Here is a 7630-nt window from a genome sequence, read left to right on the forward strand (position 1 = left end):
TTTTTTGGTTTTTTGAGACAGGGTTTCTGTCGAAAATTCCTGAACTCCAACTGGCAGAGACAGGGAAAAACGACACAAACGCCAAGGAAGGTTCCAAAAAGATTTCTTCTTTATCTCTCTGAGCAGCTTTTTCCTCCCCCTTTCATAAACATCTTTCTCTAACCCTCTCCCGGCTCCAGCTAACTCCAACTGGTTTCTTCAACTACTTTCTCCAACTGCCTCTCCAACTGAACTGTTTACAGCTTTTTCCCACAGCATTCTCCTTCCCCTTGGGTCACATCCTGTTTTCAGTCCTCTGACCTAATGCCTCCCCCCTCTCCTGGATCCGGTCAGAGTTCAGCCAGGGTGCATGGTGATAGTCCAGTGACTCAGCAGGCAGGCAGTACAGGATCGTCCAAGTGTGCAGGCTCAGGTTAAACAGGGATCATGGTGGTCTCACTCACTTCCCACAGGTTTCTCTATGTAGCCCTGGCTGTCCTGGAACTCACTCTGTAGACCAGACTGGCCTCAAACTCAGAAATCCACCTGCCTCTGCCTCCCAAGTGCTGGGATTAAAGGTGTGTGCCACCACGCCCGGCCCCAGATAACTTTTCTTGAGGTCCCTTTCATGAGCCACCTTCTCCATTTCTGTGTCCCTAGCCTAAAACAGTACCTGATACAGTGGAGGAACTTATCAACTTGTAGTGTAAAGTCAAAGAAAGCCTGTGAACTGGGAGACTGATATTTTGACCCATGTGTCTCTAAGTCTCTGTTCCATTGTCAGACTCCCTTGTCTGTGGACTTGGGCTATTGTGGTTGAGTGGCTAAACCCAGGAAGTCCTAGTAGTTAGAGCCCTGTAATCTCTGTCAACCATCTCTTTCCTAAGCAGCTAGTATTTAGTAGGAGAAAAATGCCTGCTGCAGCTAACAGCTGTAAGATGACCCTCTAGCACTTTCTGATCCTGAAGATCTTCTCAAGAAAATTGCCTCCTGTAGGCGCTCCCACATTCTGCAATCCACATGATACTGATGGTGGGCAAGACAAGTCTGTCTTACCCAAGTCTCTGTTCCTGCATCATAAAGGTGGAAATGCAGCCAGGATGAAATACAATCATTATGTATATCACTTATGACAGTAGCCAACTTACAGTAAGCATGTAGTAGATGCTATTCAATCTAGTTTCTCCATACAAGAATAGTTAAGATTCACAAACTCACACTAATACTTCACATCAATGACTATTGCAGATTTATTTCCAGGAAAGCTGTTTAGGCCTAAACTTTAAGTATGTTTTGCTTTTGCTGCTATTCTTTTTTTTTTTTTTTTTTAGATATTTTCTCTATTTATATTTCAAATGTTATCCCCTTTCCTAGTTTCCCCTCTGAAAATCCCCTATCCCCTATCCCCTCCCTACCTCCCCCTGCTCTCCAACCCACCCATTCCCATTCCTAGTCCTGGCATTCCTATACTGGAACATAGAACCTTCACAGGACCTAGGGCCTCTCCTCCCATTGATGACTGACTAGGCCATCCTCATCTATATATACAGCTAGTTGCTACTATTCCAATGTAGTAATATTTATTATGTGTCCTTCATTTTTAAAATGGAAAAACAATTGTTGCATAATGTATTTTGATAGATAAAAATTATCTAAGCATTCTAATTTGTATAGGCTTCAATATTATATGTTATTTACCATGGAAGTGAAATTTAATGCTATATGTTATTTACTGTGGAAGCTCCTTAAAAAATATTTAGGAAGCTGGTGAGCTCAGTGAGTAAAGTCCTTGCTACAGCCACATGAGGACATGAGTTTAGGCCCTTGGCATTCATGTAAAAAGCTGGTCACCATATGACTTCACCTCTGGAGAGGGAAGAAGGGACAGGCACATCAGAGGGCATCATTGGCCCCCTAGTCTGGTTTAAATCAGAACTTCAGGTTCAGTGAGAAACTCCATTGCAAAAATAGGTGGAGAGTGATTGAGAAAGATACTGGAGTGAGGGATGGTGGTGGTGAGCACTCTTCCTCCAAATCAATAAAACAATAATATTTTCCAGCATCTACTTCTATCAGAACTTCATGAATGCCATGCAGAGTATCCACTTAGATATAAGGTATGGTTCCATTCATATCCATAAGGGAAGACACATTGAGATATTGATTTATGTTTCTTTTGACTACACTTTTACCCTTCTGCTACAAGTATATTTGGGTTTCTTGTTCTGGAGGCAGAGTCTTTGCCATAGGCCAAGAAGAAGGAGGAGGAAGAAGAAGAGGAGGAGGAGCAGCAGCAGCAGCAGATATTCTGGGTCATCAATACTTCTGTGCTTCTGTACAAGTCTACAGTCATCTGTACCAAGACTTACTTATCTTGGAGAAACAATGATCTCTTCTTCAGCTGTCAGGGCGAGAAGGAGGAGACTTGTTCCACAGTGGGAAGAGTTGATGTCTGTTGGATTCAGTGGCTTATGATGCCCTCATTGTTCTGCTTGCCTTCCTCACTTTGAGAAGATAGCTGGCTACCTGGTATACCTCAGAAGACCACAGGTAGGCATCAGATAGGGTCTCTATTCCATGCAAAAGTTTCTGTACACAAAAATGGCAAACAGACTGCTGCTAGAATCCAGAGTACATGGGCTTGTGAATGGGTGGTGGCCCAAAGGCTCAGAGCTTCTGATGAAAGAGGGATAGACATGGTCAGAGTTGCTACTTTCTTAGGTAGGAAGTTCATAATCAGATTGGAGTTTATTTACATGTTACAAAGAAGGGGACAACTTGCAGACTGTATAATTCATAGACAAGTTGTGCCCCTGTTATGCATGACTTAGCAGATATTTTCCACATGTTAAGTGCTTAGTAAATATTTTCTGAAAGGGTGTGAATTGCACCTGGAAATGTACAGTAACATCGCTAATTAGGGTTTACACAGTCAGGTAGATACTCCCTTAACAGATCTCAGAAACTATGATCTACCTTTGAAGCTACCACTTCAGTGATTCACAATGATGTTGCCAGGAGGCAAGAGGCAAGCCTGTGTTACAGAACTTGTAGAAAGGGTAAATAAAATAGTGTGTCACTTGCTAGCTGAAAGGATGAGTTATGCCCTTGTTTAATTTGCCGGCATTTCAATTAGAACATCATTGGTGACCCTTCCTCCTGACACAGGCCATTTTGTTCTTGCAACACACTTGGCCATTGGCCACATTTCCCATTATTGATGAGGCAAATTTATGGATTGTAGATATAAATGATTTAATTGCACATATAAATGATTTAATTGCAGATTAGATAAATATGATGTAGACATTCCCAATCACGTAATTATTCAAAAGATGATAATAATTTGATCCCATTTGTCAAATAATGTTATTGCATTTTTAATTTACATTTTAGGAAGATTTAATTAACCAAGTTCTAGGAACTTAGGCGGAATGGGCTGCCTGAAATCAGTCCTGGAACAAGGCAGGAAATAAATAAACGAGCAGACAGTAGCAGATGTCTCTTCACCAGGATGATTTCTTCCCTCTAAAGATTTTTTTCTACCTCCCAGAGAATGTGGCATCCTTAAGGGTGACCCATCAAAGTCAAAATTAATTAGGAAAAATGGGTGTGTTCTGATGTAGGACTAATGTTTAAGGACTCACCTTCTTTGAAACAGTTCATTGGCATTAAATTACACCAGAAACATTGCTGAAGTGAGAGTCCTTCAGCATGGGGGAGGAAAGAATTCCATCTTTATTTAGCTTTCAACTCACAATGAATCACATCTGATCAGTATTGCCGAAAGTGTCACTAGTCAAAATCCTGTCAGATTTTTGTTTTCATAAAATGGATCAGGGAAGAGGGCCACATTTTTATATTTTAATGGTGTTTTTTATGTTGATTTATTTCATGGATGCATGTAGGTGATGCTACATATTTAAAAGCATTCAGAGAGTGAGCCCGTGGGCAGCCCTAAACTACCAAAACTGCTCTGTGGCAGAGAACATTGAAAACTTGGTCAGGATGTGAGGTTTTTGGCTTCAAGTCCTCGTCAGGAAGTGGCAGGGACCAGCCCATATGCCTCCATATTCCTAACCATAGAACAAATTTTGCACATAGTAAATGCTTAAAAAATACTAGTGAACAAATGTACATGTACATTTCAGTTTATGATATAGCAACAGAATTTAGACCTTTTTTTCTGTTTTTTTTTTTTTAAATTATTTCCTGTGCATTGGTGCTTTTCCTTCATGTAACTGGAGTTATAGAAGCTGTGAGCTGCCCATTGTGGATCCTGGGGACTGAACTCAGGACCTTTGCAAGAGCAATATGATGCTGATGATGCTGAGCCATCTCTCCAGTCCTATATTTTATTTACAATAATACCAATACATACCTACTGCAAGTTCTAAACACTTTTTATTTATTTATTTATTATTATTTTCTTTATTTACATTTCAAATGCTATCCAGAAAGTTCCCTATGTCCCCCCCCCCCGCTGCCCCTGATCCCCTACCCACCCACTCCCACTACTTGGCCCTGGCCTTCCCCTATGCTGGGTCATATAAAGTTTACAAGACCAAGGGGTCTCTCTTCCCAATGATGACCGATTAGGCCATCTTCTGCTACATATGCAGCTAGAGACACAAGCTCAGGGGGTACTGGTTAGTTCCTATTGTTGTTGCACCTACAGGGTTGCATCCCCCTTCAGCTCCTTGGGTACTTTCTCTAACTCCTCCATTGGGGACCCTGTGTTCCATCCAATAGCTGACTGTGAGCATCCACTTCTGTGTTTGCCAGGCACTGGCATAGCCTCACAAGAGGCCGCAATATCAGGGTCCCTTCAGCAGAATCTTGCTGGCATGTGCATTAGTATCTGGGTTTGGTGGCTGATGATGGGATGGATCCCGGATGGGGTAGTCTCTGGATAGTCCATCCTTTCATCTTAGCTCTAAATTTTGTCTCTGTACCTATATCCTTTCATGGGTATTTTGTTCCTTATTCTAAGGAGGAATGAAGTATCCACACGATGGTTATCCTTCTTGGTTTTCTTGTGTTTTGCAAAATGTATCTTGGGTATTCTAAGTTTCTGGGCTAATATCCGCTTATAATATGAACTTTAGGAAACGAGAAGAAAGTAAATAACTCAAAATTTCTTGGTAGAGATTTTCAACTGGACTTGTGTCAATTTAAATATTTGCCACAGCTTTTGTGGATCTGGTCCATGCATTTGTCTCCTGCTGTTAAGGAATGAGGGGAAGTTTGTAATGGGAGAGAACAAAAAAGCTTATTTAGAAATTTAGGAAGAGTTTCTACTGTTCTGGGAGACAGATCCTAGCTGTGACACAGTACTTTTCCATCTTAATTCTAAAGGCCCTGGTAAAGAATGACCTCAGGAAATAACCACTCTCTGAGACTGAGATGCTCACTTGGCTGGAGAAGCCAATGCAGCCAGCAGGGCCACAGAAAGCTGAAACCCAGTTGTGCTATGATGCAAACTCTTTCTGGGCTTGTATGAGCTTTTAATCACTGCTGTAACAAATGGCCACAACTGGGTGGCTTCAATCAACATGAATTTGTTGTCTTAATAGTTCTATGTGTCAAAGCTTCCAGAGGTCTTATTGGCTTGAAAATGAAAGCACCAGGGTGTGTAGCTCAGTGATGCTGACTTGTATGGTGACCTGTGTTTGATTCCAAGCACTGCCCAAATAAATAAAAAGATAAATAAATAAACACCAGTAGGACTTTATTCCTTCTAGAAGGTTCTACGTGAGGTCTGTTTTCCTCTCTTTCTCCTTTCCCAGGCCACCCACCAGCGACTTTCTAGTTTTGTTCCCCTGTGTGCCATCTATAAAACTCACAAGAGTAAGTTGAGTCATTTTCACATCCCAACACTTAGACTCCTCTTCTTGTCTCTCTTCTGTGTTTGAGGACCCTGAAGATTCCACTGACCTTTTCCAGCAGCCCAGGATGAAATCCTCATCATAAAACCTTTACCTTCTCAAGTTGGTAAAGGTTTGTTTTGGCTTTGTTTGCCACATTAAGTAATCTAGGCACAGGTCTCTGGAACCAGAGTAGGGTCTTCTTTGGTCAAGGGGCTCATGAAGCCTACTACTTCAGGGCTCGTATGTGGAGGACATTCTCTTGGAAAGGCAGATGAAGCTGAAAAGAGAAAGTCATCCAGAAGTGAATTCAAATCTGTGCGCAGCTAGTGGACAGTCCCATACTTTGTTAATGGTTAGTGAGCACTGATTCAAGAGGCACACAGCAGAAAGGGATGTAAGGTCAGGGAGGTTGACATCTTTGCTCAGCTTTTACTTATAGAATATTGTATATTTGAGCTTCACAGGCACAAGCAGGATGATGGCAAAAGAGTCCCAAATACGGAATCATGGTTAGCTCATGGAGAGCAAGATCTGTACAGTAGGATCTAGAGCCCAAGTGTGGGTCAGATGTTGTCATAGAGTCATTTATTCCCATGTCATCAGCGTGAAACCAAGATAAAGCACCAGGAAAAACAGAGACTTTAACCATAGCCTCTTCAGGCTTTCAGGAAGGACTTACTGCATATTTCTAAGTAAGTGTAAATTAATATTAATAATTTACATAGTAATTAATACTAATTAGTAAATCACTTGCTCTGTCAGCTTACTTAAGGAACACTAGTCCTAACATAAAGGCCTTCCTTTCCATGTGAGGACTTTAAGTAAATTCGGCTGGAAGCCTGTCCATACTCTGCTGAGCTTGCAGGGTTTCTCCTGTAGCAGTAGCAATTCTACTTTAGATGCATAAACAAAAAACTCCCTGGCTTAGCTCTTTTTTAGAGTAATCCATACCATTGCTTCCACTCTACAAAAGAAAAAGCTTTAACAGAGGCACCATGTCAACAGGGGCTAATTGCACACAATCTTCTCTCAGTTTGAAAGACATTTTATATAGATTGTCAAATGGGCACTGAAACTTTGATTTTGTAGCAAATACTCCACCTGTGTAATCTTGTTTACATTGCCCGAGGAGTGTTCCCTTTTATTAACAAACCTCAACACTGGATATATAATGCACGATAGAGTAGACAATCTGTTGCCTATCCCTTGACCCTTGAACCTGCTGGTGTATGATATTGTCTGGAAGAGTCTTACAGAGCTCTTGTTCTCTTCCCGTGAAAAGAGCCTCAGTATTGATCACTGGGTTAAAAACCCCAACACAAGCAATGCTCATTGACTTGTATGTTCCTGTTGACAAAGCACTCTGATTTCAGTAAAGGGACGGCAATGAATTCTGGGAGGATCTTGGATACTCTTGGAAAGGAACTCAGGGCTTGATGCTCTGGCAAGAAAGAATGTGCACAAGAATGGATATCAGCCAGAAAGGGGCTGCTGAGAATAGATTTCATTCCTTAGGAGCAGTTGTAGGTTTAATTTTGGTCTTAACAATAAAAAATGTTTTTTTTTTTTTTTTTTAACAGTACAGCTAAAAACCAAGCATGCTGTGATTGATGCAAACTTTTAAGACATATTTAACTAATGATTGAAGTATTTGTGTGTGTGTGTGTGTGTGTGTGTGTGTGTGTGTGTGTGTGTGCATATGTGAAGGTTAGAAGAAAAATATCAGAGGTTGCTTTTCTCCTTCTACCATATGGGATTGAAGGACTGAACTCAGGTTATTG

Source organism: Mus pahari, chromosome 7, assembly GCF_900095145.1.
Source record: "Mus pahari chromosome 7, PAHARI_EIJ_v1.1, whole genome shotgun sequence".
In the NCBI taxonomy this organism is placed as follows: domain Eukaryota; kingdom Metazoa; phylum Chordata; class Mammalia; order Rodentia; family Muridae; genus Mus; species Mus pahari.